This window comes from Triticum aestivum, chromosome 6B (assembly GCF_018294505.1).
Source record: "Triticum aestivum cultivar Chinese Spring chromosome 6B, IWGSC CS RefSeq v2.1, whole genome shotgun sequence".
Lineage (NCBI taxonomy): Eukaryota > Viridiplantae > Streptophyta > Magnoliopsida > Poales > Poaceae > Triticum > Triticum aestivum.
The window spans coordinates 699394314-699405583 of record NC_057810.1 but is presented as its reverse complement, the minus strand read 5'-3'; the positions used below and the strand labels follow the sequence as shown (position 1 = coordinate 699405583).

The 11270-nt window shown below is 47.5% G+C and overlaps 1 long non-coding RNA gene across 1 annotated transcript; it reads left to right on the top strand.

Annotated features, from left to right (window-relative positions):
- The first annotated feature begins 7585 nt into the window (after nt 1-7585).
- On the top strand, nt 7586-8146 carry LOC123134958 (uncharacterized). Its single transcript, XR_006465776.1, has 2 exons — nt 7586-7702; nt 7801-8146. It is a non-coding gene; the product is annotated as an uncharacterized lncRNA (long non-coding RNA).
- Nucleotides 8147-11270: the final 3124 nt, after the last annotated feature.

Genomic DNA, 11270 nt, shown 5'->3' with positions numbered 1-11270 from the left:
GGCACCTTGCCGAACCGCCAGTCCTCCCCAAGGTTGGCCTTGGAGATGTCGTTCACGCGGCGCGCGATCTGCTCTGTCGTCAGCCGCGTTGACCCCATGCGGTTGGGGTCTTGAAGGTCGACCATCTCGCCAATGAGGCAGGAGCGCCTCTGCAGCGGGAGGACCCGACGCATGATGAACGCGGCGATGAGGTCGTTGCCAGTGACCCCCTCCCGCGTCCTCATCACCGTCACCCGCTAGCAGAGATTGAGAATCTCCTGCAACGGGCGCCTGGGCGAGTAGCCCCAGTTCATCTTCGCCTGCGGCGGTGCAGTGGTGAAGGACGGAAGATTGATGCGGTCCGCACCCAAGTTGCGGACGTAGAAGGAGTTCTGCCATTTCTTGGCAGAATCCTATAGCGGGATCTTGGGGAAATCCGCCCCCGACCGCTTTAAGATGTGGCGGTGCCACAGTCGCCGAACTCTACGGCCGACGGGCCCTGCTGCTTCAGGGAGAAGAAGCGCGCCCAGAGGTCAACCGTGGGCTCGACCCCCAGGTACCCCTCGCAGAGGGTGACAAAGCTGGAGAGCTGGATGATGGCACGGGCGCCAAGATGATGCGGCTGAAGCCCGAAGAACTCCAGGAACGTGCAGAAGAAGGTGCTCGCCGATAGCCCAAATCCGCGCTCGAAGTGCATGAGGAAGACCACGCGCTCTGACTCCTCGGGCTACGGCCTCTGCTCGCCCGCTGCAGACGAATAGTGACATCCGTCTCCCGCGGCAGGCGCCACGACGCCCGAAGATGGGCGATGTCCTCGGTGGTGACATTCGAGCCCATCCAAGAGCCCGACGGCAGGGCCATGGACGAAGGAAGAAGAAAGAAGATGGACGATGGAGAAGTTCTGCTCGAGGCAGCAGGTGCCGTAGTGCATCAGTTGCAAAGAGAAGGGCAAGAGCAAGGGGCAGGAGTGCGCGTGCGAGAATGATGTCCGCCGCCCCTGCCCCCCGATTTATAACCCTCGGTTTGAACATGGGGGTGGGATCATCTGCACGCACCCTTTCCACTACCCTGCAATAAGTGTGCACATACACGCGCAGTAACTGCGTGGGGAAGAGCAACCGGGCCCCGAACGCTGCAATAAATCCGCGCGCGTGGGCCAAGGGCACGCGGCAGCGGGCCCCAGCTCATCGCCCAGTCACATCATGCGCGTGGCCCATCATGTCCCTCTGACTCCCGGGCACCACGTGGAGCCTGCACGAAGCCCGAGGAATTGCCCCAAGATTCGACAGACTCCTCGATTCCCACCAACACCGGGATGCCGCGATCCGGTTTCCGAGAAAACCGGCACACAGTGGGTGTTGCCGGGCCCGGCGCTCGCAGAATCTGCCTTGCTCAAGGGGGAAATAGCGAAGGCTCACTCATCCGAAGACGACGGACCTTCACGGCTTCGGGGACTACTGTCGGGGGGATTAACCCCGGGCAGGCAATGGAACCCGGATCCTTTTCAAAAACAACGGGGCCAGCATCACCCCTCAAGCCGGCACGCGCCTGGCCGGGTCACTCGACCCGGCTAAGCCCCGCAATTTGGCCAAGCTCTCCGACCCGGCAAGACACGTCGACTCGGCCTCAACAACTGGCACAAGACAGCTGAACCTGTTGCAACCAAAGCTTGCTCAACAAGCCAGCTCCACCCATGGCGTGCTCCGCAATCCAGCCACGGGTCAGCTCCCATCCCATCCAGGCCGTACGACAGGACGAGTCTTCAATCACCGATGACCAAGGCAATAGTGTCCCGCCCATGCCTATGGTCAGCCGGAACGTGGCAACAATGCCCCTCACCTGCCTGCTGACCCGGGCTAGCGTGGCTACAGTGCCCCTGCCCTCACCACCAAGGACAACAAGCGGCGACCTGACAGAGCACCACTGTAGACGACTCGGCTCGGCCTCACCCTGATGATCGACAAGACGGCGCATAGTCCCCCTAGGCATGCAGGGCCCGCACCTAGGGGAACCCGGCGAACCACAGGCCCCCATCAAGTCCCAGCTCGGGTCCCCGGACGCCGACAACCCAGACCCACTGACTTGCAACATTACCATTGTACCCCTGGGGGGTTGGTCTATAAAACCCCCCAGGAGCCCTCACGTAGAGGGGGACGAAAGCAAGTAAGCGCGGAACTAGCCACCGAGACAGCAACCCCAGAGAGAAGGAGCAGCCTAAGCCTTGGCTAGCTTCCTTCCTCTTCCATATAGCTCCAGGAGCGACATTGTACTATCGAACATCAAACTACACTAGGCAGGACTAGGGGTGTTATCTCTTCGGAGAGCCCCGAACCTGGGTATGTCTGGCGTCCCATGCCCGCTCATGCCAACCTCGCCTCTGGAGCCCACCAGCGCCCTCGAGCCTCCTCCTCTCTTTAGCCATCCCTTGGCATCTGCCATGCACCCACAACGACACCATGGGAGGCGTAAGAGGAAGATGGTCTCTCTCGAACAACCCTGCAACCAAAAAATAAAGAGTCTCTTGTAAATTGTATAGGTGCACTAGTTCGGCGAAGAGATGGTGATAAAAGTGCAATATGGATGGTAGATATAGTTTTTTGTAATCTGAAAATATAAAAACAGCAAGGTAGCAAGTGATAAAAGTGAGCGAAAACAGTATAGCAATGCTTGGAAACAAGGCCTAGGGTTCATACTTTCACTAGTGCATGTCCTCTCAACAATGATAACATAATTAAATCATATGGCAATCCCTCAACATGCAAGAAAGAGTCACTCCAAAGTCACTAATAGCGGAGAACAAACGAAGAGATTATTGTAGGGTATGAAACCACCTCAAAGTTATTCTTTCTGGTCGATCTATTGGGCTATTCCTATAAGTGTCACAAACAGCCCTAGAGTTTGTACTAAAATAACACCTTAAGACACACATCAACCAAAACTCTAATGTCACCTAGATACTCCAATGTCACCACAAGTATCCGCGGGTTTGATTATATGATATGCATCACACAATCTCATATTCATCTATTCAAACCAACACAAAGAATTTCAAAGAGTGCCCCCAAAGTTTCTACCGGAGAGTCAAGACGAAAATGTGTGCCAACCCCTATGCATAAGTTCACAAGGTCATAGAACCTGCAAGTTGATCGCCAAAACATACAGCAAGTGGATCACATGAATATCCCATTGTCACCACAGATAAGCACATGCAAGACATACATCAAGTGTTCTCAAATCCTTAAAGACTCATTCTGATAAGATAACTTCGAAGGGAAATCTCAATCCATTACAAGAAGGTAGAGGGGGACAAACATCATAAGATCCAACTATAATAGCTAAGCTCGCGGTACATCAAGGTCGTGCCAAATCAAGAACATGAGAGAGAGAGAGAGAGATCAAACACATAGCTATTGGTACATACCCTCAACCTCGAGGGTGAACTACTCCCTCCTCGTCATGGAGAGCGCCGAGATGATGAAGATAGCCACCGGTGATGGATTTCCCCTCCGGCAGGGTGTCGGAACGGGCTCCCGATTGGTTTTTCGTGGCTACGGAGGCTTGCGGCGGCGGAACTCCCGATCTAAGTTTCTTTCTGGGGGGGTTCTGGATTTATAGGAATTTTTGGCATTGGTTTCACGTCAGCGGGGTCCACGAGTCAACGGCAAGACAGGGGGCACGCCCTCCACCCTTGTGCATGACTCAGGACTTTGGCCCAACCCTTTTGCTTTCGGAGTTTCTTCTAGTCCATAAAAAATCACCGTAAAAAATTTCAGCTTGTTTGGACTTCGTTTGGTATTCCTTTTCTGTAAAACTCAAAAACAAGGAAAAACAGAAACTGGCACTGGGCTCTAGGTCAATAGGTTAGTTCCAAAATAATATAAAATATCATATAAATCCATATAAAACATCCAAGATGAATAATATAATAGCATGGAACAATCAAAAATTATAGATACGATGGAGACGTATCACCATCCGTGCTAATGCAGACTCAAGGATGCCTTGGATCTGCTGCTTTTTCATCATTTGATGCATCAAAGTGCTTCCACGCAGAACCATCCGATATGTGTACCATTATTTGATTCCCATGTGCATCTAGTTCGGTTCTTTTCCCCATTTTGTGCCATGTCATTTGTCTGTCCGTCTCTTAGACCATGAATAAACGTTGAAGTCTTGGTACGATTGGCAGATACCGAATAAAATTAATGGGGATTTTGGTCTTCCTCTTCTCACCCATACCATTGTCTACCACAACATACCTTGAAGAGTGGCAAATGGGACAATAGTTCAAGTCCGCATACTCAAGCCTAAATAAGGCACATCCTTTCTCACAGGCATCTATCTTCTCGTAGGGCATCTTAAGTGCACAGAGGATTTTGTCTGACTGGTACATGTTTTGCAGACATTACATGGCCTTTGGGTAGAAAGTGTCCAAATACTGTCATCATCGCATCGTAGCATTCTCTGCCTAAGTTGAATTGAGCCTTCAGAGCCATTACTTGTGCGATGGCATCCAGCTGACAAAGCTTAGTGTGCTCGTGGAGATGACGTTTTGAAGACTCCAACATTTCATTGAAGGCCTTTGGAGATTTTTCCAGCTCATCGTCTGAATCCCGAGCATCATCAAAGTCTTGCACCATGTCTTCGATCCCGGTACCATGCCTGTCGGTGCGACGACGAACCACCTCAGCTCTGGTACGTTGGGCAGATTCACCATGAAATGTCCACACCATATAATCACACGTAAAACCAATCTTTTGCAGGTGTTTACCCATTTCATCCTCTGTCCTCTGTTGAAAGTTGTCGCACCTAGCACAGGGGCACCCGGTTTTTCTCTGGCCATTTGCAAATGCGACTTTCACAACCCCTTGGTTTTTGTTAACCAATCAATGGTCATGTCTTCCTTAATAGTGTGACCGGTGTACATCCACGCATGATCCCTCATCTTGTCTAGCTGAAATGGGTATATTCATCAGTTAATCTAGTTTCTCAATTTTATTACGTCCATGCAACCTACACGCTAATAGGTAAAGATATGTATTAATTCCACCCGAGTATGTGTAGATTGGGTTCGTTTCCCCATGCTCTGCTCCGGATCCGACAAAAAAATTTGGTAGCACCTCCCCGTTGTTCTCCTGATACAGGTGTGTACCGGAGAACAACAGGGAGGCACTGACGAAATTCTTCATCGGATCCAGAGCAGAGCATGGGAAAATGAACCCAATCTAGACATACTCGGGCTGTCCATGGATCATGTTGGACAATTCAAAAGATTCACGGTTATAAATATGCAAATGCATGCATATTTATACATGTAACCCTTTCAAACGGGAGACGCATACTGGTCATACATACTGATGATTGAAGACACCTATACCTAGCAAGTTTCATCAGCATGAAGACCGGAACAGAGCAAATTAAGGGGAAAGAGGAGATGTAATTTGTGCTCACCCACGAATGCAGCGGAGCTCGTCAAACACATGGAGAGGTCGTCGAACACCAGATCCTCGAAGCGACGAAACAACAACACATCTAAATGCACCCAATAACCACGAATATTCAATCCCGATAAAAAATCTATATTTATATATAACTACTTTTCTAAAAAAAATCATCTTCTCCTCTATTACTTCTTCTCTTTTTCTTCTTCTTCTTCTTCTCCTTCTTTTCTTATTTTTTTCATCTTTCTAACCTAACCCAGCACTAACCTAACCTAGCACTAACCTAATTAATAGTAGCAATTAACAGTAGAAAAAAATCACCGCAGTTCCGGGGCGCCGGGCAGGCGGGGCCGCGGGCCGGCGGGGCGGCGGGTGGTGGGGCAGCGGCAGCGACGGGCGCAGCGGGGCCGGTGGTGGGCGTTGGGGCGGCGGCTGCGCCGATCAAAGAGACAGAGAGGTGAGGGGGGTGCACGGCCATTAGTTAGGTTTATTCTTTGTCATCTGCTATCAGACATCAAAGAGTGGGGTGGGGCCGGGGGGACATGGTCGTTAGTTAGGCGACTTTTTTGTCATCTGCTAGCGGACGGCTAAGAGATAAAGCAGACGGCAAACATATTGCGGACGACAAAGAAGAGGCAGATAACTTCTGTGCCGGCAAATACCTTCTGTGCCGTTAGCCAGTTCTTTGTCGTCTGGTTTTTTCAAGCAGACAACAAATACCTTCTGTGTCGTCCGCTAGCAGACGACAAAGAAATGGCAGATGGAAAATTGCCTGATTCCTATAGTATTATGTTGATGATGAACTCCTTGCTCTTGTGATTCAAATGATAGACTCCCCAACACTCAATTCTCTCAGACATATTTTGCTATGGTGGAAAGATGATTTGAGTGGAAAACAGCCTGTGGAAGGCTAGAAATTAAGATTCTTGTGGTAGGAATGGAATATCTTGATGTCAACACATGAGTAGGTGGTTCACTCTCAGAAAATGAGTAGTGCAAGTGTAGGCACGTTCTGATGGATCTCTCCACGAACGAAGAGGGAGTGGAGGGGTATATATAGCCTCCACACAAAATCCAACCGTTACACACATTTGACCCATTTCGATGAGACCGAATATCTAAACTCGGTGTGACCGATTAGTTCAAAATGTGAACATTAGGAATCTATGTTGGACCGACTAGAACAACTCGTTGTAAGCGATGTGCTAGGGCTTAGGGAAAATATCAACTCGGTGGCACTGATTGCATCAAAATCACCCAGGGAGCACTTGTGCTTTCACCTGTCCTTCATGCACGCCGGGTCAAAAGGGGACGGCTCTGCCTCTCGACACACACACACGCGCACACTAGCTCAAATGTTTCGTCTGACTCATATTCAATGGCAACATTCGAGTTTGACTCTCTCGGACGACATTATGTGCCACGCTGTTTTTGCCAATAAACAAATGACTGACACGCAGGCCTCGGGAACACCTGTGATAGTGCCACATAGCAGAGTGTGTCCCACTAGTCAATATTTGAGCTAAGTAACAGTCAACTGTTTAATTTGACCTAACGGCAAGGCTTCGTTTTGGGCATTTTTAAGTGTGGGTTGAGTAGTGGAGGGGAAAGTGAGCGATGTTAGTTGGGTGGGACAAAACTGAGGAGAACTAAGAAGCCAGGGGCATGGAAAGAAAAAATCCTTTTGTATATGTAGAATAAATTCCATGCATTTTTTCGGTGCATTTGCATTTACGTGATTACTAGTGGCTTGGAATGCTCATGGGTCGTCAAAATAAATAAAATATATGAATATATATCTTCACTCGTTCACTATTAATTTGGTACATCTCATCAAATCAAATAAATACAATTTACTGATGACTATTAATTTGGTACATCTCACCAAATCAAATAAACATAATATATTGATGACTATTAATTTAGTACATGTCACCGAATCAAATAAACATAATTTCTTGATTACTGTTAATGTGCTGCATCTCACCAGATCAAATAAATAGATCACTATTAATTTGGTGCATCTCACCAAATAAAATTAATAATTATATTAAAATTATATTGCAATTTACATAGTTGATATTAATTTGGCAAATCTCACAAAATCCATAGTTTAATGTGGTAGATGCACTATAAAATAGGCTTGCCATTTCCTTTGTTCTTTCTTAGAACTTACATATCACACAACAATCTGCAACTCGCTCCTTTAGCACAAACACTAGTTAAAATGAGGACTACCCAGATGTTGCTTCTGTCCCTAGTCTTTCTCATGCTAGCATCAGGTACTCATTTGTTCATGTAATGCATTTGTTCAGAATCTCTCCCAGCAAATAATGGTCTTCTTGTAACCGTCCCTTTTCTTAATCATGAAATTTTGCAGATGTGGTAGTGGAGGCATCAATGGATGATAGCATGAAACTGATCCACACATGTGTGCACAAAATTCTCCCATTGACAAAGCCATGTGATAGCAAAACTTGTGAAAAACAATGTGTGAAACGTACAAGGCAAACCAAATCTAGCATGTGTGTCCTTGAGGGGTGCCGGTGCTCGTTATGCATAGATCCGGCTCCAACCATCCATGATAATGAACAAATGGGTACCAATTAGCTAATATAGGATAGTGTATTAAGAAAATAAAGTGAAGAAATCACAAATGGTGTAGTATCGAGTTTGTACACTCATAAGCCATATGAAGAGTCATGAATTTGGTCTTGCTTCTTGAATTATCTGAAATTATGAAGTAGATACAAAAATTTGTATGCTTGAAAAATGTTTTTGTTTTTTGTATTAATTGTGATGTGACTTGCATGTGGATGGTGAATGAGCGTCGTTCCCTTTCTAAAGGCGTTGATGTTGAAGAACATTGTTATTCCTGTGGTGTCAAGCTTGATGCGCATATGATCGTTATTGTAGTTTATTTGACTGTTGTTTTCATTGCTTCGATATTTTTTTCTTACTTAGGCATAACTTTGCTATTGTATGACTTTACTCTTTGCCAGTGTTTTTTGTGTGTCTGCGCATTGGTGGTGCATGTCTGCATCTTACATATGCAGAGGCCAGATGTGTGCTTATTGTTTTTATATTCACTTGATGTTTCATTTTGAGTAGATAAAATTGTTGGAAATATGCCCTAGAGGCAATAATAAAATGATTATTATTATATTTCCTTGTTCATGATAATTGTCTATTATTCATGCTATAATTGTGTTATCCGGAAATCGTAATACATGTGTGAATACATAGACCACAACATGTCCCTAGTGAGCCTCTAGTTGACTAGCTCGTTGATCAACTGATAGTCATGGTTTCCTGACTATGGACATTGGATGTCAATGATAACGGTATCACATCATTAGGAGAATGATGTGATGGACAAGACCCAATCCTAAGCATAGCACAAGATCATGTAGTTCGTTTGCTAGAGCTTTTCCAATGTCAAGTATCTTTTCCTTAGACCATGAGATCGTGTAACTCCCGGATACCGTAGGAGTGCTTTGGGTGTACCAAACGTCACAACGTAACTGGGTGACTATAAAGGTATACTACGGGTATCCCCAAAAGTATCTGTTGGGTTGACACGGATCGAGACTGGGATTTGTCACTCCGTATGACGGAGAGGTATCTCTGGGCCCACTCGGTAATGCATCATCATAATGAGCTCAATGTGACCAAGTGGTTAGTCACAGGATCATGCATTACGGTACGAGTAAAGTGACTTGCCGGTAACGAGATTGAACGAGGTATTGGGATGCCAACGATCGAATCTCAGGCAAGTAACATACCGATTGACAAAGGGAATTGTATACGGGATTACTTGAATCTTCGACATCGTGGTTCATCCGATGAGATCATCATGGAACATGTGGGAGCCAACATGGGTATCCAGATCCCGTTGTTGGTTATTGGCCGGAGAGCTGTCTCGGTCATGTCTACATGATTCCCGAACCCGTAGGGTCTACACACTTAAGGTTCGGTGACGCTAGGGTTGTAGAGATATTAGTATGCGATAACCCGAAAGTTGTTCGGAGTCTCGGATGAGATCCCGGACGTCACGAGGAGTTCCGGAATGGTCCGGAGGTGAAGAATTATATATAGGAAGTCCAGTTTCGGCCACCGGGAAAATTTCGGGGGTCACCGGTATTGTACCGGGACCACCGGAAGGGTCCCTGGGGTCCACCGGGTGGGGCCACCTATCCCGGAGGGCCACGTGGGCTGAAGAGGGAAGGGAACCAGCCCCTGGTGGGATGGTGCGCCCCCCTTGGGCCTCTCCTGCACTTAGGGTTGGAAACCCTAGGGGTGGGGGCGCCCCACTTGACTTGGGGGCAAGTCCCCCCCTAGCCCCCCCCCTTGGAGATGGGATCTCTAGGGGCCGGCGCACCCCTAGGCCCCCTATATAAAGAGGGGGGAGGGAGGGCAGCTGCACCCTAGTCCCTGGCGCCTCCCTCTCCCCCTGTACCACCTCTCCCTCTCGCTGAGCTTGGCGAAGCCCTGCCGAGATCGCTGCTGCTTCCACCACCACGTCGTTGTGCTGCTGGATCTCCATAAACCTCTCCTTCCCCCTTGCTGGATCAAGAAGGAGGAGACGTCTTCCCCAACCGTATGTGTGTTGAACGCGGAGGTGCTGTCCGTTCAGCACTAGGATCTTTGGTGATTTGGTTCACGACGAGTACGACCCCCTCAACCCCGTTCTCTTGAACGCTTCTGCTCGCAATCTACAAGGGTGTGTAGATGCACTCCTCTCGCTCGGTGCTAAATGACTCCATAGATTGATCTTGGTGAAGCATAGAAATTTTTTATTTTCTGCAACGTTCCCCAACAGTGGCATCAGAGCTAGGTCTATGCGTAGTTTCTTTGCACGAGTAGAACACAAATTTGTTGTGGGTGTAGACGTTGTCAATTTTTGCCACTACTAGTCTTATCTTGTTTCGGCGGCATCGTGGGATGAAGTGGCCCGGACCGACCTTACAAGTACGCTTACGTGAGGCAGGTTCCATCGACTGACATGCACTAGTTGCATAAGGTGGCTAGCGGGTGTCTGTCTCTCCCACTTTAGTCGGATCGGATTCATGAAAAGGGTCCTTATGAAGGGTAAATAGAAATTGGCATATCACGTTGTGGCTTTTACGTAGGTAAGAAACGTTCTTGCTAGAACCCTATTGCAGCCACGTAAAACATGCAACAACAATTAGAGGACGTCTAACTTGTTTTTGCAGCATATCCCTTGTGATGTGATATGGCCAAAAGGTTGTGATGAATGATATATATGTGATGTATGAGATCATGTTCTTTTGATAGGAATCACGACTTGCATGTCGATGAGTATGACAACCGGCAGGAGCCATAGGTGTTGTCTTAATTATTGTATGACCTGCGTGTCAATGATTAAACGCCATGTAATTACTTTACTTTATTGCTAAATCGTTAGCCATAGTAGTAGAAGTAATAGTTGGCGAGCAACTTCATGGAGACATGATGATCGAGATCATGGTGTCATGCCGGTGACGAAGATGATCTTGGCGCCCCGAAGATGGAGATCAAAGGAGCTATATGATATTGGCCATATCATGTCACTATTTGATTGCATGTGATGTTTTTCATGTTTTTGCATCTTATTTGCTTAGAACAGCGGTAGTAAATAAGATGATCCCTCATAATAATTTCAAGAAAGTGTTTCCCCTAACTGTGCGCCGTTGCGGAAGTTCGTTGTTTCGAAGCACCACGTGATGATCGGGTGTGATAGATTCCAACTTCCACATACAATGAGTGTAAGACAGATTTACACATGCAAAACACTTAGGTTAACTTGACGAGCCTAGCATGTACAGACATGGCCTCGGAACACAAGAG